Source organism: Schistocerca gregaria, chromosome 1, assembly GCF_023897955.1.
Source record: "Schistocerca gregaria isolate iqSchGreg1 chromosome 1, iqSchGreg1.2, whole genome shotgun sequence".
In the NCBI taxonomy this organism is placed as follows: domain Eukaryota; kingdom Metazoa; phylum Arthropoda; class Insecta; order Orthoptera; family Acrididae; genus Schistocerca; species Schistocerca gregaria.
In genome coordinates this window covers 101,807,130-101,833,048 of record NC_064920.1, presented here as the reverse complement: position 1 = coordinate 101,833,048, position 25,919 = coordinate 101,807,130, and the positions used below count along the sequence as shown (strand labels likewise).

The 25,919-nt window shown below is 42.3% G+C and overlaps 1 pseudogene; it reads right to left on the bottom strand.

The window, feature by feature from the left end:
* Positions 1–9,942, bottom strand: part of LOC126278358 (probable cytochrome P450 6a13) — a 56,502-nt pseudogene extending 46,560 nt beyond the window's left edge.
* Between the last annotated feature and the right edge of the window lie 15,977 nt (positions 9,943–25,919).

Sequence of the window (25,919 nt, the reverse complement as noted above, 5' to 3'; positions counted from 1 at the left end):
GATGGGTTTCATGCAACCCACAACACCCACCACGGAGAATTTTTATACTCTCTCGCTCACTAGTCCCACAGAAGAATCGCTTTTAGTGTCAAATAAACAGAGCGTGCGTACGTTACCAGCACAAAATTGAAGAGGTTCCGGATGGGCGAGGTGAAGAGGCCGCGGCCCATCCTGCGGAACTCGGACTCGGGGTCCCGCAGTGAGTTGCACTGGATGCCGAAGGCGCAGGTGCCGATCACGTCTGTGGTGAACCTGGCATTCCACTCCTCTGGATGCCGAAGGCGCAGGTGCCGATCACGTCGGTGGTGAACCTGGCATTCCACTCCTTCATCTCGACGACCTCGCCGCGGTCGGCGAGCGGCTGCAGGGCGGCGACCATCTCTCGCGCGCACGCCTCCATTAGCGGGAACATGAGCTTCATCTTGCCCGACGTGAACGTCGGCGTCAGCTTGGTGCGCAGCGCTCGCCACCGCGGCCCGCCCAGGTTGAACAGGTGCGCGCTCAAAGGGTCGTGCTCCTCGTCCACCTGCGGACACGGCAAGTCGGCCGACACCGGCCAAATTCGACCAGGTGCTCCAGAAGACTCACCAACACTACAAGGCACCTCAGTTTCAACCACAGCTCTTAAAGGTATCATCTACATCGTATTGGCCTGGTCGCAGCCCCACTGCGAGACTCGGTTGAAGAAGAAGGTGTCAGTCACATTTGTCTTGGGTGTACAAACGCATACGTAGCCACATGTCTCCTCTTACAGCCTCTGGATCACCTCTAGGTGTGTGCCGATTTGCGTCACTGTACTGTTGTTGTTGTTGTGGTTGTGGTCTTCAGTCCAGAGACTCGTTCGATGCAGCTCTCCATGCTGATCTGGTGACAAACAGTCCGGAACTATTTGAAACAGTTAACGTAGAACAGGGAATCAGCGATCATAAAGCGGTTACTGCATCGCTGATTTCAGCCGTAAATATAAATATTAAAAAAGGTAGGAAGATTTTTCTGTTTAGCAAAAGTGACAATAAGATTACGGAGTACCTGACGGCTCAAGACCAAAGTTTTGTCTCAAGTACAGAGAGTGTTGAGGATCAGTGGACGAAGTTCAAATCCATCGTACAATATGCGTTAGATGAGTATGTGCCAAGCAAGATCGTAAGAGATGGAAAAGAGCCACCGTGGTACAACAACCTAGACAGACTAAAGGCCGAAATACTAAATATCTTTCTCCAAAGCTGTTTCACAGAGGAAGACTGCACTGTAGTTCCTTCTCTAGATTGTCGCACAGATGATAAAATGGTAGATATCGAAATAGAAGACAGAGTAACAATTAAAATCGCTCAAAAGTGGAAAGGCCGCTGGACCTCATGGGATACCAGATCGATTTTACACAGAGTACGCGAAGGAACTTGGCCCCCTTCTTGCAGCGGTGTACCGGAGGTCTCTAGAAGAGCGTAGCGTCCCAAAGGATCGGAAAAGGGCACAGGTCATCCCCTTTCTCAAGAAGGGACGTCGAACAGATGTGCAGAACTATAGACCTATATCTCCAACGTAGATCAGTTGTAGAATTTTGGAACACGTATTATGTTCGAGCATAATGACTTTTCCGGAGACTAGAAATCTACTCTGTAGGAATCAGCATGGGTTTCGAAAAAGACGATCGTGTGAAACCCAGCTCGCGGTATTCGTCCACGACACTCAGAGGGCCATAGGCACTGGTTCCCAGGTAGATGCCGTGTTTCTTGACTTCCGCAAGGCGTGTGATACAGTTCCCCACAGTCGTTTAATGAACAAAGTAAGAGCATACGGACTCTCAGGCCAATTGTGTGATTGGACTGCAGAGTTCCTAGATAACAGAACGCAGCATTACATTCCCAATGGAGAGAAGTCATCCGATTCTAAGAGTGATTTCAGGTGTGCCGCAGGGGAGTGTCGTAGGACCGTTGCTATTTACAATATACATAAATGACCTTGTTAATGACATCGGAATGTCGCTGAGGCTTTTTGAAGATGATGCTGTGGTGTATCGAGAGGTTGTAACAATGGAAAATTGTACTGAAATGCAGGAGGATCTGCAGCGAATTGACGCATGGTGCAGGGAATGGCAATTCAATCTCAATGTAGACAAATGTAATGTGCTGCGAATACAAAGAAAGATAGTTCCCTTATCATTTAGCTACAAAACAGCAGGTCACCAACTGGAAGCAGTTAATTCCATAAATTATCTGGGAGTACGCATTAGGAGTGATTTAAAATGGAATGATCATATAAAGTTGATCGTCGGTAAAGCAGATACCAGACTGAGATACGTTGGAAGCATCCTAAGGAAATGCAATGTGAAAACAAAGGAAGTAGGTTACAGTACGCTTGTCCGCCCACTACTTGAATACTGCTCAGCAGTGTGGGATCCGTACCAGATAGGGTTGATAGAAGAGATAGAGAAGATCCAAAGACGAGCAGCGCGCTTCGTTACGGGATCATTTAGTAATCGCGAAAGCGTTACGGAGATGATAATTAAACTCTAGTGTAAGACTCTGCAGGAGAGAAGCTCAGTAGCTCGGTACGGGCTTTTGTTAATGTTTCGAGATCATACCTTCACCGAAGAGTCAAGCAGTATATTGCTGCCTCCTACGCATATCTCGCGAAGAGACCATCCGGATAAAATCAGAGAGATTAGAGCCCACACAGAAGCATACCGACAATTCTTCTCTCCACGACAATACGAGACTGGAATAGAAGGGAGAAGCTATAGAGGTACTCAGGGTACCCTCCGCCACACACCGTCAGGTGGCTTGCGGAGTATGGCTGTAGATGTAGATGTAGATCTAGATCCTGTGCAAGAGTCTTAATCTCCCAGTACTTGCCGTAACCTACATCTTTTTTTTTTTTTTTTAGTGTATTCATCTCTTTGTCTCCCTCTATGGTTTTTATCCTCCACGCAGCCCTCCAGTATTAAATTGGTGATCCTGGATGCCTCAGAATATATCCCACCAAGCGATCCCTTCTTCTAGTCAAGTTGTGCCACAAATTTCTCTTCTCCCCAATTCTATTCGGTATCTCCTCATTAGTTGTATGATCTACCCATTTAATGTTCAGCATCCTTCTGTAGCACCACATTTCTATTTTTGACTAAACTATTTATCGTCCATGTTTCACTTCCATACATGGCTACATACCATACAAATACTTTCAGAAAAGACTTCCTGATACTTAAAACTATACTCGACGTTAACAAATTTACCGTCTGCTTCAAAAACTTGAGAATGTGTCGCCTTTTACGTGAACGAAAATAATCCCAGCACCAAGAAGGATTTTTGCGACATAAACGAAAGTTGATAGGTGTGTTTCTACATGTGAAAGATGATGCCTGTTTAAATTTCGCGCCAGTCGCGTAAGAGTGGCGCTAGTGGCACTTCACCCACGCAAATCAGTTTTGCTTTAAATACGCGCACTAACGTTCGTGAGCCTAAGTTACCTATGAAGCTGGACATGGTGAACTGATGTTAGTCAAGAATGACTTTATTGCGGAAAAGACGCCATAACGCCTCAGTGTTTTTGAAGGAGGTCGTCTAATAGGGCTACGAGAACCTGGATGTTACTTCTGTGATACTGCAGAAAGCCTTAGCAGGAATGCAGCCACTCTATATGATTCCTGGCAGCGGTGGTCACAAGGAAATATTAGATACAGGCTCCCAGGTAGATGCCATTTTCCTTGACTTCCGGAAGGCGTTCGATACAGTTCCGCACTGTCGCCTGATAAACGAAGTAAGAGCCTATGGAATATGAGACCAGCTCTGTGGCTGGATTGAGAGTTTTCAGCAAGCAGAATAAAGTTGCTCTCAATGAAGAGACGTCTATAGACGTTAAAGTAACCTCTGGCGTCCCAGAGGGGAGAGTTATGGGATCATCCCTTTTCACAATATATATATAAATAACCCAGTACATAGTGTCGGAAGTTCCATGCGGCTTTTCACGGATGATGCTGTAGTACACAGAAATGAGGCAGCATTAGATAATTGCAGCGAATTGCTGCAACGGATAGGCACTTGGTGCAAGGAGTGGCAACTGACACTTAACATAGACAAAGGTAATGTATTGCGAATACATAGAAAGAAGGATCCTTTATTGTATGATTATATGATAGCAGAATAAACACTGGTAGCAGTTACTGCTGTAAAATGTCTGGGAGTATGCGTACGGAACGATTTGAAATGGAATGATCATATAAAATTAATTGTTGGTAAGGCGGGTGGCAAATTCAGTATCATTGGGACCTTTTCTGTAGGAAATGTAACCTAGCACATTTTGTACCTGGATACGTTTCCACTAGAGGCAGTAGTTTTCCTGTTATTCGATAAATGAGCACAAAAAACACCTTCAAACGCGCCCCCACTCCCACACTCAATCGCCACTGGTCACGATCACAAGATGTTGCTCACGACACTCTCTCTTACCACTGCACAAAAATTTGCGCCTGAACGAAGTATTTCCCGCAGTCCATCCTTTTTGGTCTTCATTGACTGGCCTTATTATGCCACCGGCTTAGTCGCGCACTCAGAAATGTTAAAACTGAAGTTTATTTGTATTTTACCTAACAGTCTTGTCACTGTTAGCAGTTTAAGATAAAGAATTTTATCGTTGTACTCGTCAGGTCTTCTGACTACGCCGGCCGGTGTGGCCGAGTGGTCCCAGGCGCATCAGTCTGGAACCGCACGACCGCTACGGCCGCAGGTTCGAATCCTGCCTCGGGAAGGATGTGTGTGATGTTAGGTTAGTAAGGATTAAGTAGTTCTAAGTTCTAGGGGACTGATGACCTCAGATGTTACGTCCCACAGTGCTCAGAGCCATTTGAACCATTTCTGACGACAAAACTACCGTGCATTTAAGTGTTAAGTTTGGAAACAAGTGTCAACATACTTTTAATGCAATGATTGCAGAAGTCGTTCATGGACACGTTTAAATTATAAATGTTAACGACATAGCCGACCATGCTGGTGCTATAATAGCCCAATCAATGGAGACCAAAAAGGTCGAGTATCGGGAACACCTCATATAGTCGATAATTTTGGTACAGTGATGGGAGAAAGTGCCACTACCAGCATACTAGAAATTCTGACTGGTGCCGAATGTTTGGTGGTGGAAGTGCATCTGAGGTGCTCTTCTGTTTTGTAACAATCTCTTGTGTGGTTATTGAAGGCCAAATACAACACTGCTGGTTGCATAAAACGACAGTAGTAAGGGCAGCTGAGTCACTGCCATTGAAGTTGCCCACTACCTCTGTTACACTTTTGTACAAGCTGCACTGACCTGTTACGATACTAGCACTGCGTCTCTAAATTCTATTGATGTCTCTTGTCATGGCTACTTGATAACAATTCCAAACATTGTAGCAGTGCTCTGCAAATGGTCGCAGTAGCGTGTTGTGACCCATTTGCTTTACAGATGAACTGCTCTTTGTCTGCACTCTTACAACAAAGAAGCATAAGTTGAAACTTCTCGGCTTTCTCTTGATGTATATGCGAGCTTCTCGCCAGGCTGGGAATTTATGAAGGATGTCCAAGCGCCACCGTGAAGTCCTCTGCATTGCAGAATCATGCAGAAGAAGTATGTGGGGGTATCTGGTGAGCACACAGTTTTCCTGGCCGTTTTGCCGAATTTCCAGACCTTGGAGCAGCTACTACTTGGTCAAGTATCTCCTCGATTGGCATCAAGAAGCTGACTGCACCCCGTACCAGCCCTCCTACAAAGGAAAAACCCTTAACATTTACTGGAATCGAACCTGTATCACAGTCTACCGCACTGAGCACTCAGCTAAGGATGCTGACTGATGCGTATACAGTTAATAATAAAAATATAGCGATCTGTATTTCTGTGCAAAACTAGAAAATAAAAATAAAAATTAGAAAAAATTGTGAAATGTTTTGTGAAATACTTTGTCCAAAATTAAGAAATAAAGTATGAGTAGCAGTCAAATGAAAACTGAACACCTGTCACAACAAGACGATGCAACGGTTCCTTTCAGAAGCAGTCACCACACGTGCTAAAGCATTTATCACACTGGGTGACAAGATGATCAATTCTTGTTTCGTAGAACGCAGTCGACCTCTGACGCACCACAACCGCACCAACTCGTGCACTTCCTCGTTCGACTGGAACCGTCGTCCACGCATCTCTTTCTTCAGTGCACCGAAGATGAGAAAGTCACACGGTGAATGATGCGGGCTGAACGGAGGCTGTTGCAGTGTTTCCCAAGCAAACTGTTCAAGTGAAAATTCCGTGAGACTGGCAGTGTGGGGCTGGGCGTGACAGTTCAGCAGGATGTTTCAGTCCGACTGCATTCGTGGGCGTTTTGACTTTGCGGCGCGTCGCAGTTTCTCCAAGTGTCTCGATAACACTGCGCATTAATTGTGGTTCACGACGGGCACATGGTGACTGCAGTCGAAGGTCATCGTGGCTCTACCGAAACTTGTGTGGACTACTTCGGATTTCTTTCTCGGGGTACATGTGGAAAGTCCCAGTGTTGGCTTCGCCTTTTCCCTCGGGCTGTCGGAATGCTGTTCGACAGATTCATCCTGCTTCACGGCAGCTCCCACCACCTCACTGCCAAGGCTACACTTCAGCGATATGGTTGGGAAGGACGCAACATCTTCCGTAGAGCCCGTATTGTGGTATAGATAGCAACGATGCCACAGAATAGTTTCTCAAGTTGTCACTATTAGCTGATGGTTTTGCGGCGGATTTTCGTCGCATTACTACCGAGACTGCCGCCGATGCTTCCTTGCAGATACTTTTGCAATATATTCGTACTCCATGGCCTCCATCTGCAACACAGATTCAGATTAGAGATCCACTCGTTCGACGTTACTCTGCACATCGTCACAACTTGTCTATACACCACGGTGTTATCTTGTTACCAACTCACGTTCTTGCAGTACCAAGAGACTAGTACCTTTTATTTTCATGTTCCTAGCCACGCGCAGCCTCCCAGGCGAGATAAAAAAACGTATGATTCATCATGTGGTTGTTATATCCTTGCAAAACTGAAGAAAGACATGCTTGAACGTCGGTTTCACTCGCCGACCGATTTCGGCGAAAGAATATTGAATTGTCTTGTCTCCCGGTTGGATAACTGTTTTAACGCGTCTCGTGATTTCACTTGAAAAGAACCGTCCCATGGTCACGTTGTGGCGGGTGTTCGGTTTTCATTTGATAGCTCCTTATCGATTGGAGAAAACGGTGGACGAGACATTGAACGTTGCTCGATGTCATGTACAGCAAATAATGTGCTGACTGAGAATTTGAACTTCTTTTGCACCTTAAAGAGTACTGGAGGCTGTAAGTCTGGTGTACTTCCAGTCGATGGTTTCCTTATGCCACTGCAGTGTGAACTGAGACGTGGTAAAAATTGCTGTTTTGAAGAATGCGCCGCAGTGCTTAGTGTTCAGCAGACACCCTCCGTTTCAGCGGTGGCGCCGCTGTAGCAACCGCAGCTTTGGTGTCTCCCTCTGGTGGGAAAGGTTGCCTGTTCACGTGCATTTAAGGGGCGCTATGAGCTCGCCAGTCAGGCAGTCTGGGTCAGACTCTCGTCCCCAGCTTGCTAGTTTATCTCTCGTCCGCATTTGTTAGGCAGTTAGTGTCTGTCTGTCGTTCGGAGTGCTAGTATGTCTGTCGTTCGGATCAACCTTTAAAGCAGGCAAAATGAGTCTTTCTACTCCGCCAGTAACTGAACTCGCCCGGTTGGGGCTTAGTTCCTGCATCTGGCTGCCAGTCTGCTCGAGTTTGCTCAAGCAATGGTCATTGGCGGTTGGATCGATCGTTTGGTCGGTCGCGCACTGAGACACAAGATGACTTCTCCGTCTTGAGTGTCGGCGCATGTGAGGTCGCCACGTGAGTGCAGTGGGCCGCGGAATATAGCGAGTTGTAGTGACTTCACGGTCGACGCGAGAGCAACAGGAGTAAACCCTCGACCTCAGTCAGACCGGTGCGAGCTGCGACGCCGTGAGACGGTAGATCGGTGCGCCTTCCTGCGTCCGTTGAAGCGGCTGGCTGCGGACGGTTCGGGAGACTGATTTGAGGATGCTGCGCTAGGTCTTCTCGAGAAATCGCAGTTTCTTAGGAGTGATTGGTGATATGTTGTTTGATTTACTCTTGTTAAATTCTACTTGTTTTCCCGGTGATGTCACCAGCCGTTTTGATTTGGGGTAGTCCCACCATTCTTCTCCGTTTTCCCACCCCCGGAAAGGTGGTTGTTTATAAATTGGGTGGTCCGTTTTTCCCTTGTGGAGTAGGGGCGGCTAAGAGAAACCTGCGGTTCGGGTTGTTCGGTAATCTCCCTATGAATATAGAGTACATTATAAGCTGCGTCTGTCATGTTTGTCGGATTTGGTGTTGTAACGAATTTATTGCTTGGACTGTAATAGCCTAATACCTAAAATATGTTTTGATCTTTCGAAACTTTGATATTATTGTCTATGACCTTGAGAGGCGGTATCTGTGTACTGTAGAGCACCTTAACTATTGTTTGGTCAACCTTGTAGAATTTTATATAAGATTTCATTTCATGGGCTTTTATTTAAGTGATTATTTTAGTGTATAAAGTTGCCACCTTTTCACCGTAAGGCTTTTCTTAGAAGTTAAAATCAAGTTGTACCTTCGGTGGCAAGGTTAATATTTTAATTGTTAGTGTTTTGTATCATTTACATCCCTTCTGCGGGGGTTGCAAAGTTTGTGTGCTTGTGTATATTGTTAAAACTCTTAGTTTAAAGTATTCCGGAGGACGACGGTTCAATCCCGTCTCCGGCCATCCTGATTTAGGTTTTCCGTGATTTCCCTGAATCGTTTCAGGCAAAAGACGGGATGGTTCCTTTGAAAGGGCACGGCCGATTTCCTTCCAGATCCTTCCTTGCTCTGCGTCTCTAATGACCTCGTTGTCGACGGGACGTTAAACACTAATCTCCTCCTCCTCCTCCTCCTCCTCGTCCTCCTAGTGTAAAGTAATCTGGTGTGTTGCAGATTTTGCACCAGTGCAGTCTTTCAGAGGCTGTTGTGAGCGGTCGTAACTACGGCCGTGTCAAAAGGTGGCGACAATGTTCTCTGCGCGAAAGCTCATACAGTCAAAACTTGTTTCTTTCTGCCTCTGAATAAATTGTAACTTTGATGTTTAGAGGGTGCTTTCTGATTTTAATTTTAAATCTGTTTCATTTAAAAAATTCTTTTATGCTCTATTAAAGTGAATAAAATTCCCATTTATTAAAATGAATTTAGTTATGATTTCATCGGTTACTCCCTGGAAACTACTTCCATGCTTACATAGTGTGATTAAATGTGTTAAGGTTCTTGATGAATCGGTAGTAAATAAAATAAATTCTTAAGAATATTCTTTGAAACTAAATCTCGGTTCATGAACATTTCAGATTATGCACATAATTTCAAGCTTATTTCAAAGGTGTGTCAAAGTTTCTCTAATCAGTTTTATTTTCAAGTAGTAATAACTACGGTATACACCTTTTATTGCATACAAAACAGTGTTTTTTGGTCTGTTTTAACTCTCCTGATAAAGTATGAATAAGCAAAATATTAAAAAATCACTTGCAATGTAGGCGCTTTACCGCTACCCACCTTGAGTCCCCTGTGCTGGAAGTGGCCGAAGTCTTTGAGGAGGCAGCTCTTGATGAGCTCTGGGTCCCTGACGACCAGCATTGGTCTCAGGGATATGAAGATCCCGCCGTAAGGGTGAGGGTCCAGGCGCCGGTACAGCTCTAGCAGGCCTTCACCGAAGTGTTTGCGGTTCAGAAGCATGTCCTTGCAGTTGCCGAAGATCGACTCCGTCTCGAGGGACGGCACTCCACGGCGTTCCCAGTAGCCATAGAACCACCTGCAGGCGAGGACGACCAGCGTGGCCACGAAGGCCGCAGCAGCCACCACGTCAACCAGGCAGGACCCGGTGAGGGACATCGTTCCGAACTCTGGGAAAGCAAGACGTGCAACGTTAGTGCTGTGTCTGTTGATCCAACTAGAGTTGGCGGTCGTTTGGTGCGTCAGGTATGCTTGATTGTGTGTGTGTGTGTGTGTGTGTGTGTGTGTGTGTGTATGTGTGTGTGTGTGAGTGTATGAGTGTCTTTTACTGACAAAAGTTGTGGCCGAAAGCCTTATGTCGATCACAATTGAATGGAAACTGCCCTCGGTCACTATTTTTAACGAATTAACTGGAGTGCTAGGAGTGTCTTCCTCAGAATTTAAATCAAACAATGGTCTATAACATGGTCACAAAGATATGACTAAAATCGTATGATACAGAGTAAAAGTATGAATTCATCGTGAAAGACGGGCAGTACTTATATGTCATTTATAAAATAATACTTATTTGTCATTTATAAAATAATAAATAGGCCAAAAGGGCATTAATCACAAAGATATTTAAGATAAAGAAAACTGTGATGGCGAGCCACCAAGTAATGAGCAGAACTTAGTGGCTCGGCATCACATTTGCCTTTATCTTAAATATCTTTGTGACTAATGACCTTTCGGCATATTTATTATTTTGTAAATCACATGTAAGTACTGCCAGTCTTTCACGATGTTTCCGTACTTATACTCTGTGTCATATGTTTTTAGTCATAATTCTGTGATCATGTTATAGACCATTCTTTGATTTCAGTTCTGAGGAAAACACTCCTAGCAGTGTTGAAACCCGGTTAATTCGTTAAAAATAGTTACTGAGGGCTGTTTTCTTTCAGTTGTAACTATTCACTGTCTCTGAACGTGCAGCCATGTACAAAATTTTGCTTCATGTGAATGTTTTTTAATCGTTCCCGTCTGCAACTTGACGGGTCTTCTTTAAGTAAATAGCAATTGTCTTTTCCTATACTGTTAACGTTCAGTTGAGTTTCGACAATACACGTGAGCATTAAAACAAAACAGAACAAATAATGTCTAAACATATTTACAAAGTAAATAATATAGTACTAGAAAAATTCTACAACATAACAACATCAGATAAACACATAAAGACAGGAAAAACACAAATACACAAGTGAACACAAACACATAGAGGGATAACACAAAATACTGTTTTACTACAGTATTTTGCATGGAGATCTCCCTTCGGTCATCATTATTTCCAAAATTTCCAAAAAGTCATATCTAAGCCTGCTTTCTGTATTTTGTTCACATCCTCTTTCAAAAATAGTTTTTCTCCACTTATACTACTTTTTTTTGCCCAAACCATTTTCTTATAGCTTCTCAATGCATTTCTTCCAATTCATCATAGTTAGTTTCTTATATAGTCTACCACCTCTTAAGCTAACTTAAATCTACTGAGTTCATACATATATATATATATAGACCATGGGACAAGGCAATGCAGCAGCGCATAACAATGAAGACAGACACCAATGACCAAAAAAAATGCAAATTGGCAAAGCAAGCTGCAATATATATAAGTTCTATATAAGTTAGCAAATCAAATGCTACATTATCACTAATATCAGCCAATGTGCAGCAAATAAGAAAAATAAAGCGGTAGTAAAGCTGGCTTAACAGAGTAATACAAAGTGAAATTCAGTAGCACTATGCCTGGCACACAGCAGCAGCAAATGCAATAACTTATACGTAAATTTGACAAAGCTGAAGCAGAAAAAATAGTACACTAAAGACAACAATGCATAAAAGGGAAATGTCTATTCACATCTTAATGTCCAGCAGCAAATGCAATAACTTATACCTAAATGTGACAAAGCTGAAGCAGAAAAAATAGTACACTAGAGATAACAATGCATAAAAGGGAAATGTCTGTTCACATCTTAATGTCTATGTAATTAAAGTGGTGCACCACAACTTATTCTACGAGAAATATTACCAAGTAGTTGAAAAGAAAATTATGTATGCAGTTCCTGTGAAAGGAAATGTCTTTTCGTGCTCCCTCATTTTTTTGGAAGTGTATCATAAAATTATTATTTACTGGATCTGTAGAAAGAAAATATTTATATTACTACAGCTACTAAATTTTATTTTAACCAATGCTGCAGTGCAGCTAGAAACTACATATTAAACAAATTGAGCAATCTCTCAACTAGAAAGGCAATAGATCTAAAAATGTTTCTCATCATTTCATTAGGCATTTTAGTAAATATCATCTATGAAAAGCTCCACAGTGTAATCGTATTTGCGATGCTTTTTACAAAGAAATGTCAATAGCGTAGCTTTCTTTTGTCAGACGACTATCTCTCAGCTGGGCGCCCAAAGCGCATTACTTAAAGCTGACCTACCTTCCTTACCGAAATCTTTACGACATCAGTTTCCGCTATTGTGACAGTCTCATATAAAAATTTCACAGGTCGAGAATTTGCGTTTCAAATCTGTAGAAACAAAATCCTGTAAAAAATTTTCGCCAGCATAGTGATACATTCACGCATATACACACATTTCATAACTCTTAAAATATGTTTCACGGTTTCCAACATCCTTTTATACAAACCAGAGTCCCTAACCACTACTCATTATTCCTTGCTTTATTAAACATATACATATTCGTAGACACTTCTTCAATATTTCATCATAATAAATAGCATAATCAAATTCCTCATATAGCATCACCTTATTGATCATAAACATACCTCAACAGCGTAATACACATCGTCATCATAACTTCATAAAACCTGAGTCAAATCTCAAAATCTTAATAGCTTCCTCCAATAATTTCAAAACCTAAAAAAAATTCCCTACTCATGTCAAATGTGTCATCCACTTCAAACGTACTTTAAAAATCATAATCCCATACCTAAAACATCATTCAAGGCTCTCATAGTATCACAATGGTTCCGAAAAAATATAAATATTTCACAAGGTACAGATAAAATACAATTTCATAAGCGTGAAGTTATCCAACTGTGTAATTACTTAAACATCTGTCACTGATGTAGTAAAATAAATTTTTGTCTCTCTCAGTTAAATGATCAGATAGCTGTGTAATTCTGTGTTAGAGAAATATGGTACCGATGTGTAAAGTTGTATAAGTAAATACCATATTAGCTAGGGCTCCTTGTGTTTGCCATACACATGGTACACAAATTAAGCGTGTACTCCCCTGAGGATTAATGTAATTATACCATCAGGTGTTACAGATTACAGCAAATGGCATGAAATGTATCATGGAAAACTTTCTTTGTAATTCAAAAATCTTGAAAAATAAATGGCTTAAGTACAAAATTAATCTATCAAATGCGTGTCCTGTAGCGCTAAATGTGCGTCTTGCTGTAAGATAATTCTGTGGAAGTGTCGTAGTTATCGTCCTACGTAAGCAAAGTTCTGCTGAAGTCAATGTACTTACCTCATCATAAACGAAAGTGAAATGCTTTGCATATAGATATCGTAGTTATTACGTACCTTACCGTGATCAAGAAAGTACTGTAATGTAACGTATTGTTGTTCTACGGAAAAGGCTATCTCATTGTAGCTATACCACAAAAGTTGCTACTAAAACATGTTTTAATTTGCAGAATAATTCAGAAAAAATGTGCAGATATAAAACAGATACACCGTAAAAGCAACTATGTAAACTATGTCACATATTAGTAGCGTTGTGATATAGTCATGTAGCTGTCAAATAAACTGTGTCATCTGCTATATCTCAGAAAGCACTTTCAATCCATAATCTCTATTCAAGTAAACCAAAATGTAGCAGTAAAATCTCATTAGCATTACCGGTACATGTTCTAAGAATGTGAGCTTTATGCTCGTTACTTAATCGTGCCACTAACAAGCAACAATGTACACACACAATAACACTGTGTCGTCTGTTCACAATAACAATGCATTCGTAATTACTGTCTAGTTATGTTCCCTAGGTTCTAGGGTGGATAGTTAATTTTAAGACACAGTTGCGTGTTAACAGTTTCTAAGTGTGACAACGCGTACTAGAAATGTGAAGTGAAAAGTTTTATAGCAAAGACTAAGTTAAAAAACAGATTATCTCTCAATAAACAGTTTTACATGTGAAATGTGGTACAATCCTTTACTCTTCCGAGTACGTAGAGTTTCATCTTCTAAGTAATTATTATGTTGTTTATGTCGGCAAGGAATGCAAAAATTTTTTTCAGGATTAGCGTGTATGTTATATTTCTCTGAGCCAGCCGGTGCACGTGGCTGCCTGCGGTGCGAGTCTTTGTCTGTTTCTTTGTTGGCCCGCGTCGTTATTAGGATTAAGAGACCTGACTTCTACAAATTCACCTTGTCGAGAAGGTCCTGCCCTGTTTGAATCTCGCCAGTTCTGATGAAATTCAGGTCAGTCATTATGATTATATCGTCTGCCATCTCGGTAATTTCTATAATTAATTTCTTGTCGGTCACGTGGTGGAGAACTTCTCCCTGAGTCGTAACTGTGCATTGGACTGTTGCGTCTGAAGTTATTCTGTCTTCCTTGATAATATTTATTTTGGTTCCCATATTGTCTGTTTCTCTGATTGTCTCTGTCATATTCATTACTACGGAGAGGTGATCTTTCCCTGTAATTATTACTAATCTGCCAACGGTTGTCATACGTGTGGTGTCTGTTTTTGTCACGATTAACGTTGTAAGAATAGCCTTGTTGTGTCCAGTTATTATTTCTTTCATCGCGGAATTGCGACGGATGTGACCTGTAATTGTTGTGATCCTGTTTTAGCGTTCCGCGATTGTCAGTGTCAATTTCTAATTCTTGTAAGAGTCCCTGAAAAGCTTCAATGTCGTCTTTGCAACGTCCTACCAAAATAATATGTCGTAAATGTTCAGGTAATTTGATTAAGCAAATGCGGATGAGTTCTGATGGGGTGTATTGGTTTGACAGGTACTGATTCTTGTGCAACATGTCTGAAAAATATTTCACAAGAGTGGAAAATTCAGATTGTTCGAAATGTTCCATCATTATGATGCTATGTTTTACTCGGTCTTGTGCAGCTTGAGACCAATATGCTGAGAGGAAGGCATGATAAAATTCTCCTTCACTGTGGCAATCGTGAATGACTGATCGCATTCTTACTGCTGGTTCATTCTCTAAGTAGCCACACATAAATTCTAATCTGTGCTGCAATGACCAGTTGGGAGGAAAACAATGAGAGAATTGACGAAGCCCTGCTCGTGGATGAATGTCGTTGCCAGAACTTTTTAAATGTCTTGAATTTACGTGTAGTAATGAACAGCTTATAGTCAAAATCATCGTGTCGTCGAGTCGCACATCGCTCATTGTTACGTCGTTTCGGTGGTTCCGTCTCAAAATTCAATGCGCCTTGCCAATTTCTTTCATAATTTCCGAAGTCACCTGTTTATTATTTTGTGGTTGTTCCGTATTTCTATGTCCCTCTTCCCGTACTGGAGCTCGAGTGTCCTCTGAAATCTGTAATTATTGTATTACTCGTGCCAACTGATCTTGTACTTCCCGGATATCTCTTTTGTACAGTGTATTGATTTGATTTTGAATTTGTTTGAATTTTCTAATTTGTTCATACTCTTCAGTGTCAGTGAAGGCTACAGGTCTTGTGTCATCCAGATCTTCATCTACCTTTGTAGATACGTTAGTGAACTGATCTGAAAGTTCGGCCATATGGTAGGTGCGAAATGAAATAATGTCTCTGTCAACAAAACTTTCGAGTCCAGGAATATTTGGTACTCCAGAACCTCCACGGACTACGGCTACAGTGAACCATCCGTTACCATGACCAAATGAATCATTAATATCTAAACTGAAATTAAGTCGGCAGCCACAGAAAACGGAAGGTCCGTCAAGCAAGGCTTTAGCAGCAACAGACTTGACTGGTATACGATTCTTCTTGTCTCCAGCTGTTGTAGCAAACTCGATGTTCTCGATAGTTTTGTACACTCTCTGTTTAGAACGGCGACGGTATCTTCTGTAAGGCATCCAAATGTTCCTGGACTCGAAAGTTTTGTTGACAGAGACATTATTTCATTTCGCACCTACCATATGGCCGAACTAGCTAATAAACACTTTGCTAAATCTGCTTATATGTCTACTTCTGCTTTGTCTTTGTATACTCGTAATAGGAGTAAAATATCTCTCAATGGGTCTGTATTCATTTGGGTAAGAGGTAAAGGAGTATGTGAATATGTAAAGTTTGTTGGTGACTGTACTGTATATTTTCATAAATAATTTTTTTTATTTTCAAACTGATCTGTAGCGTAGCTGAGAACCGGACAAAAGTACATCTAGAACCGGAGGCTCAAGGATGCAACAGCATGTTTCGCGTACAAAGGCGACCAACGCAACCCGCCGAACAGCTTAAGAAATCTTGGCAGTGCGCCAGCAGCGGACTTATCGCACAGCGGACGGGAGCACCTAGAACGGCTAGTGATCCCGTCCAGGATAACGCGCTGCTGGCACTGTGAAATATTCTAAGTCCGACTCAAGGTCACACATTATCGGACTTCTATATCAGCACTTAATTTTAGTTTAGATATTAATGATTCATTTGGTCATGGTAACGGATGGTTCGCTGTAGCCATAGTCCGTGGAGGTTCTGGAGTACCAAATGTTCCTGGACTCGAAAGTTTTGTTGACAGAGACATTATTTCATTTCGCACCTACCATATGGCCGAACTAGCTAATAAACAATTTGCTAAATCTGCTTATATGTCTACTTCTGCTTTGTCTTTGTATACACGTAATAGGAAGAAAATATCTGTCAATGAGTCTGTATTCATTTGGATAAAAGGTAAAGGACTATGTGAATATGTAAAGTTTGTTGGTGACTGTACTGTATATTTTCATAAATAAATTTTTTAATTGCAAACTTTAACAGATAGTGAAATAATTTCCTCTGTGTGTTTTTCTGAACCAAGTTTCAGAGCGTTCATTTGTGTTGAAATCGTATCTACTGTGTTCTTTAAGTTTTCCTGAGTTTTTGCAAGTTGCGTAACCGAATCGGTAGATGCAACTGAGTCAATTTTAGATTGCACGGTCTCATGATTTTCATGAACAATGGTTTATGGCTACTTCGTGATTCTGTAATGCATTTTCATGCCGGGAAAAAATAGGTTGAAAATGCTCACAAATTTGTGTTTTTACGTCATTACCGACTTTTTGACATTTCAGTTCAATGTTGTGTAACTCATTAGTTAAATCTTCTCGTGTCTGTTCAAGCGTGGTGTCTAACTTCCGAAGATTTTGTTCCATTGTGTCTAACTTTTGAAGCTTTTGTCTCTGATTTTGTTTCATTTGTTGCATTAATTGCAATAATAATGTATTAGTGTCTGGAATCTGTTCCTTTATGCTTTTCAGCAGTGCTTTTGCACCGGCAACATTCACATTTTGACAAGCAGAAAATGTGTATTGAATTATTTGAGAAAATGGTGAGGACGCAAAACCTGAATCTACAGTATTTGCAATATTGTGTTCTGTCATTTCGGGTTCCTGTTCACTACTTGTTTCATTGTCTACACCATTATTTGCCGCCCGCTCCATTTCCCTTTGCACAATTACCAAATTATTACTTCCAATGTCTGTTAATTCACTGCACAGTGGTGCTGATAAGCTACGCTCGTCGTCACTATTATTTCTCAGTTTACTTTGGAGCCTAGTGTTACGTTTTTCACACGCCATTATTATCACAATATTGCACACGATAACAGAAAAGCACAATTGGAAGAGCAAAATAAGAAAACACATTAATATAGCACTGAAAATAATATCTAGTTAATTTCAAGCGCAGCTGCGAAATACTTGGTGCAAATCTACATGCATGCCACAACTGTTTTACTGTACAAAATGAGACTGCAACTACAAGGGAGATTCTCTCGACAATTACGCGCTAGCAATAAACAATAGCTGCAACAATTACACAAACTACAAGAAAAAAATCAGAAGATTCCAGTGAGGTATCCTTGGCTAAGGGTCGACATATGAAACGTCCCCTTTCCAAAATTATAAATGACTGTGCTTAAACTGACACACAATATTTTTTTACCGCAACGCAATCTGGCATTCAATAATCCCTGACTAACATTAACCTATATCTTTCACAAATCACTTACCTCACAAAAGTCTTCGTTACTCGAACTACTGCAATACAGCGAGCGCCACTACTGCCAGTTAAATAAAGGATTCAAACTACAGAAGGCACTAACTACTGATAGGCATAGTTAGAAATGAAAGATTTTAATAGAGAACAAACAATGTATTTACCTTAATAGTCATAATATATATAGCAGTTGATGACATCCATTCTTACAAATGTACTGTTTCTGATGGACACACCTCCAGATTATCCATTCTCAAAAATCCGCCATCTCACTTCCCCACATCCACCACTGCTCGCGGCTCAGCTCCAACTGCGCAACGCTACGCGCTGTTAACATCCAGCTGCCCAACACTACAGTGGTGAGTATTACAACAATGCCAACCAGCCACTGACTGCACACAGCACAGCAAGTGATTTCCATCAGAGCGCCACGTGGCGTTACCAATATAAAAAACCTAAACAGCCTACTTACAAGTATTCCACCAGCTACGTCCGTTGTTTTTAAATTCTAATTTCTTTGTCCTGTTCCAGACCTCACGCCAGCCTGCGTGAGCTAAATCGCGTGCCTTTCGGCCTCCTCTAGTAACACGGTGTTGGCTGTCGTGCCAACCACAAAAGACAGTATCAGTATAAACATATTAACAATGTTGCCGATATCTAAGTACCTGTCTTAACTGAAATATTTAATTTTCCCCTTGTGAACGGAATATACCCCACTGCATGGAAAATAAGCATAATTAGACCCATCACTAAGATCGAAAACCCACAACTGCCTAGTGATTACCGACCCATTAGCATACTGCCTGCTGTTTCCAGAGCACCTGAATATATTGTTCATGATTAAATCACTGAACACTTGCATGAATTCGGTCTATATGACACCTTTAAATCCGGTTTCCGTAAACATCACAGCACAAACACTGCTCTAATTAAAGTAACTGATGACCTCAAATATACCATCGACAGCCGAAAGGCTATTAGACCTCAGCAAAGCTTTTGACACTGTTAACTTTGACACATAGCTCAGGAAATGCAGCAGCTTGATTTCTCAGATAGTGCAATGAGATGGTTTGAAAGCTACCTAAAAGACAGACAGCAAGGTGTTGTCTGTATAAATGAAAAATCTTCATGGAAACACGTCTCCTCGGGAGTGCCACAAGGATAAGTTTTGTTTGTTATAGCCGGCCGCGGTGGTCTCGCGGTTAAGGCGCTCAGTCCGGAACCGCGTGACTGCTACGGTCGCAGGTTCGAATCCTGCCTCGGGCATGGATGTGTGTGATGTCCTTAGGTTAGTTAGGTTTAAGTAGTTCTACGTTCTAGGGGACTGATGACCATAGATGTTAAGTCCCATAGTGCTCAGAGCCATTTGAACCATTTTTTTTCTTTGTTATATGTCAATGATATTTCGTCGGTTCAGTCCTTCTGTAAATATCATGATATACCGACGACGTCCAGCTCTACGTAAGCGTCAGACCTGAAGATATAAACACTGCATTCGTTCAGATGAATGATGATCTAAAATGGTTCATATTGCTCTGAGCACTATGAGACTCAACTGCTGTGGTCATCAGTCCCCTAGAACTTAGAACTACTTAAACCTAACTAACCTAAGGACATCACACACATCCATGCCCGAGGCAGGATTCGAACCTGCGACCGTAGCAGTCGCACGGTTCCGTACTAACGATGATCTGTATTCATTAGTGACATGGGCGAAAAACGTGGGGCTCAAACTAAATGCCAAAAAAAGACACAATTAATCTTAATAGTCGATCAGAAATTAATAAATTTATTTCTGGAAACGGCTGCCTCCTCTTCCGCTGGACGGTATTCCAATACCATATCGAAAAAAACAGTTAAGAACTTGGGTGTAACTTTGGAGGATCATCTCAACTGGGCAGAGAATATAGTCGCAGTGTGCCGGAAGACGTCCGCTTGTGGCTGTCTTCTGAAAAAGTTTCGGAACGTATTTGCACAGAACGTGAAACGTCCGCTCGTGCAAGCACCCGTTTTACTGAACCTCCACTATTGTGATGTAATTCACCAAGTCATGAGTAGTGAAAACAAAAGACGGTTAGAAATAACCGTGAATGCCTGTCTACGTTACACCTGCAACATTCGCCGATATGATCATGTTAGTGCCTCATACTCCCAGCTAGAGTGGCTGGGACCGGACAAATTGCGTGACTACCACACTCTATATCTACTTCACCGAATCCTCGTCGCGCAAGCGCCCCAGCACCTTGCTTAAGAGATTAAACACTTTTCATGCCATCATAATCGAAACACTAGGTCAATATTATTTGGTATCCTAACTGTGCCCACTAACAAAACAAAAACTTTTGCAAACTGCTTCTCAGTTGCCCTTGCGTAAAGTTGAATTCCCTACTGCTTTTAAGAAGAACTTGGAGCATTTCCTACTATCATCCTCATAACGTTTTCCACAAAATTAATGCGCGAGGCCAATCCTCTCCTCCGTCAAGTAGCAAACCTATAGTCTCCTATTTTGCTCCTTTCTTTTCTTCCTCTTCATCTATCTCCATCAGCTACCCAATCTCCTTTTCCTTTACATCTCCTTCATTATGTTTCATCATGTCTCTATTCTTCAGCTCCCTTCACCATCAGTCTCCCTCATACTCCCTGCTGCTAGCACTCCTATCTAAAATCTGTCTTTTTCATGATGTCTAATTATAGCAGTATTTATCATATACGAATATAAACTGTATATGTATGTATTTTTCCAAGTATGCCTTTGTGTTTATTTCAGTTTTATACTAGATGTAGTTTAACATGCCTAATAAAACATATGAAAGTAAAATAAGTAGAATTCCTGGTTAGATATAAGAGAGGGGCTGATGGCCCCAATCTTGCCAGGTTAAATACATCTATAAATAAATAAATAAATAAAAATAAATAAATATCAGTGGACATAGGATGTCAAGTTCTTTTTAATTACCAGCGTGATAGTATTCAGATTTAGAGGCACTTTACCGGCGCAAAAGCCACCTGAATGCTGTCTGGAAAACTGTAAATCGAGATGCAAATACTTTCCAAAAATTAGGCAACTCACAGAAGGCGCACGTACTGGATGGCATCGACCCTTGATCCCAGTATAATAAATAAATATCGACAGAAACAATCACAAATAGCGAACAGAATCCCAAAGTATGAGCTACGCAGTGCAAAGACAACGCAAGCGCGGAATGTGACCCTTCCACAAAACAGCTAAAGAAGCAGGAAGCAACACTCCAACGACGAAACGCAAACAGCCACCATGTACACACCCCAAAGAAACCGTAGAGGGGAACTAGCCCTCTCTCATGTTGTACGCAAGGAAAGCCTACAGAATTTACTCCTCCAGCGCTTGTTGTGTTCTGTGTTAACGAACTAAAGGTGGGTGGTGTACTAACCCTCGCTTTACGGTTGGTGGAAAGGACTTAAAAATACAGCTCGTTTCCCTTGCTGGTTTTTCTCTGCTCTTTCTCTGCTTCTAGGGCAACATGTGGGCCTTGTGCAACTCTCAGGGGAACTCGCGTGGCTCGCACAGCCTGGAAGGGCCTTTCTGAAGTACCATGACTTAGAAGACATCCAAAGTGGCTTACTCGGGTGCCCACTACCTCTGGGAGTTCCAGGACGGAAGCCACCCGGATTTCTGCTATTGTTTACCCAGCGCCTAAGGCCTGTGGCAGGACCTCTTCGCCACATTCGAACTATGGGGAAAAACACGAGCTAAAACGCCAGAGTTCGCTGACCGTTCTCTTCCACTCAGAAAGTTCACGAGAATACAGAACAAAACGGTTTTATGAATTGTCGCTTAACATGTCATAAACCAGTGTCGTCACACGATCTGCTTACCAATTTCGTGGCCGGCAAGGGAGAACCTTACAGAGAATTCCAGAGCGTACATCGTGGTCAATCACCATCTCAAGAAGCATGTCTCGCAGTACGTTGACATCAGTCTGACATTGTTTTTGAGTAAAAGTGTCTCTGCTCTTCGTGTCGTGTATTTCTGTCGGTTACCTTCTGTGCTACACTTTGGCAGTCCAGGTGGTCGAGCGGTCACAATTAGGTTTACGCGTCCAGGACTAATATTAAATGAGAATGGGCAATTAAGCCAAATAAATACCATATATTTCAGTATACGTAGCACATTGGGCATGCCTAGGGTAGTAAGTTATCATGTGTAGACCAGCATAGGAGACTGAACAAACTCAACAGGAGAGTATGCGGTTCATGTAAAATTCTGCTAGTGGCTGATCATGAAACGCGGAGCCAAAGGTTCAGAATCCCAAAACAAACGTCTGTTCTTCTCAAGGTCTGGACCACAACAGACAGAAACGGCTTTGTTATGCTCTCCACAACCCACCAGCAACCACACATATGACCCACAACACATGCTCAATATTGGATAAACCGATGGCGTGAAATCGTCAACAACATCAGCAGAGAGCTGAAATCATCTGTCGCCAACAGCTTTAGGCAGACAGAACTCACTTGGTTCTGAAAAATAGGCAGCTTGGGACACACAAGAGCAGCCAAAGTTACACTGGAATAAACCTTCTAGGGACTTGGTTGGAGCCACTGAAATAAAGTTTTTTTTAAACCAATTCCCTAGAATATTCCTTGCATCACTACCAATTTGTATAGTAATCTATAAGTTTCATTGAGTTACTCTTGTGTTTCTAAGCAGTGATGCATCATACAGGAGTACTGGAACAACGTTCGTACCACCCCAAAGTACTGTTATCCAAGATGGCGGCGATGACGTCTTACAAGATGGCGGTGATGACATCAGTCAAGATGTCGAATTTTGGCGGGAAGTTTGAATTTTGACAGGAAAGTGATACGTCCCATTCCCCCCCCCCCCCCCCCCCCCCACCTTCCCCAACCCCACTCCCAGAAAAGTGGAGCGAACTTGAAATTCCAGAAGGATGATGCACCACATCTCGGTTATCTCTACTAAACAAAGACGATGGCGGGAAAAAAGGTCTCTATTATTTAACCAATATCAAGCAGGTGTGTTCTCCACTGGGTCTGTATTCCAACTGGCTTAGTTCATATCGTCGCCACCAGAGGACGCCACTGTGACGTCAGGTGATGACGCACGTGGCGTTATTCAAGGTGGCTGCACCCAGTGTGTTCATCATGAGCTCCAGAGCCCAACAGGCTTAGTTCATATCGTCGCCGCCAGAGGACGCTACCGTGACGTCGGGTGATGACACAGGATCATCTGCTCTCCCTCTCCCGGGCGTTATAACCGGACATGCTCCACGCCAGCGGCACGCGAGCGAGCGGCCACTGATCTCTCAGCCCCCAGCATAGACCTTTATACTCCCACTGGACATTGTCTTCAGCAAATATGCTAACGAATTTAACTGAACACATGTGACACCAACATATCTCATCTAACCTATCAATTACGTAAGTACTTAATTCCATTTTAATTTTAATCATATTCAATAAGTGAATTTACTATTTCAATATTCAATCATCAAATGAGAAGTTCCCCATTTTCTCACTATGAGTGCAGTGTTCATTCATGACGTAGCATCCTGCACCACCCCTAAAATACTGCGCACATACTGGCTACTGCATTAGTCACGTGATTCGACTTCATAGAACCTAGTACTTGGAATCAATTTTAACCATTGCCCCACCCACCTGGACTTGGAATCAAATAGTTAAAGTCTTCACCACTATCCTCAACCCAGCACCACGACTCCTTAATGACCCATGTAGGAGTACTAACGTGCACTAACGTGCATAGTGTACGACGTGATCCGAAATGGTGGGGCGAAATGGTGGGAATCCTCTGTCTCTATTATGGACATAAGTTTTTGTTTTGCGATCAATGTCTCTACCACAAGATCTAGACTCCTACTGGCCTAGAAAACATTACTGATACCACAGGGTACTATCATTCCTCTTCTGACCTAATCCCAGATGGTGGTCTGTAGGAGGAAAATGGCTTTAAAATGACCCAGACTCCCCTGGGCTGCTGGGGAGAGTAAGGAAGGAGTGCGCTCTATTTGGTTTCGAACATTTTATTTAGCGATCGAATATATTTATCACTCTGACGCAAAACACTCGCCATCTTATGCTTGGGGTCACAATACACAAAAATGTACAAATGTGTGTGAAATATTATGGGACCTAACTGCTAAGGGCATCAGTCCCTAAGCTTAAACACTACTTAACCTAAATTATCGTAAGGACAAACACGCGCACCCATGCCCAAGGGAGGACTCGAACCTCCGCTGGGACCAGCCACACAGTCCGCGACTGCAGCGGCCTAGACCGCTCGGCTAATCCCGCGCGGCACACAATACACAGTTTGCAGACATGAGAACAACTTCTAATTTACGCAAATAATTTAAGTACAGACATTCAGACTCCTCCTAAATAATTCAGCACGGTTATGTCTAGACACGCTCAGTACTCGTAAACTGTCCAAATAACTCGTAGCACGGCCTACAGACCCGCTCGCAAAATAATTCAATCAACGCGCGAAAGCACCCTCCGCAATCCGCAGTCCAGTAGAGCGCACAGGCAACCCCAATGATGCAGAGAAGTCGTCAGATGTCAAACCATGCACAGGCCCCCGCCAGGGTCCTGCAAGTATGGGGCGGCGCCATCTTATTCATACTTAATTTCTGAGAAATTCCTATCCAAATACGTGTTCACCTAGACACATGCGCTGATGTGATCTGGTGGGAGCGCAGCCGGGAACTGCCACCGAACGCAGGCGAAGGTTATATGCAGGCGCCGTTGATGACGTGATCGGACAGGGGTGAATGTTTATTTAAAGGGGAGCGTACTCCAAGCAGGACCACGCGCAATTGGGCTTTCCTCGCTAACCTCACTCTAACTGCAGTCCAGCGAAGGCGCTGCAGAAATCCATTCCAGAATACCAGAACCTGCTTTCTCCTTGCCTATTGTAACCGACCATGTGTGACGTTTGACTGACACTTTGCCGAGCGCAACTACTTACCATCGCAAGCGCATCTAGCAACGTTCTCAATCCTATACTCAAGCCACATTGCTATCTAAACTAGTAACCAAGTCGAACTCTAGGAAATTTCATAGTTCCCCAAAAATACTTATCGTGTGCTTTTCTAGTGGTTTTCGTCTTCTCTCAGCCTGTATCCATAGAATTCCTGCCCTAACAGAACCTCTTTACGAAAATAAAGCACAGTAACTTCCAATACAGTCTTCATCGCGGACGTAACGTGATATTCACTCCATCACGTGATATGCATCCTGCTCTCAACATACGAAAATGTTCACACAGCTACGTAGAGGCTCCAATATCCCAGCACAAAGCATGTAAATGAATCCAACATAATCATTTGCTCTCATCGAATTTACTAGCCGAATTACTGATGCTGCCGGTATCCAAGCACCATCCATCTCTTCTTTCTCGGACTTTCAGTGGTAAAATTATTTTGCAGAGATCGCTAAGGTGCATTACAATTAAACCCATAAACTTGTCTATAGATCATCAAATACATACCATACTCACAACGATAATGGAAGCCAGGAACATATCTACCAGTGTAACTATAATTAAATATTACCATTGATGCTACAGTCTGACACCCATCTCTCTTCTTGACGACTGTGCATCAGTATCTATAGCTCATATAATTTTCCACTTAAAAACTCTCACTCATACCCTCGTCGTTATCAATCTGCTCCACCAAAAAGATTATTCACGCATTACAATATGTTAACGAAGGATAAGGGTACTCTATAGAGAAAAATAAGATGATAAAGGGGTAAACATTTCAGTGAAAACTGTTGCTGTAGACGTACTTAATCAGAAATTTCTTTATGATATTCGACACTTAGAAAGAAGACGAGATATAAGGCAGAAGGGTGCTATTATCTGTCTTTTAAATAGTGTTCGATGCGTTTCTAAATACA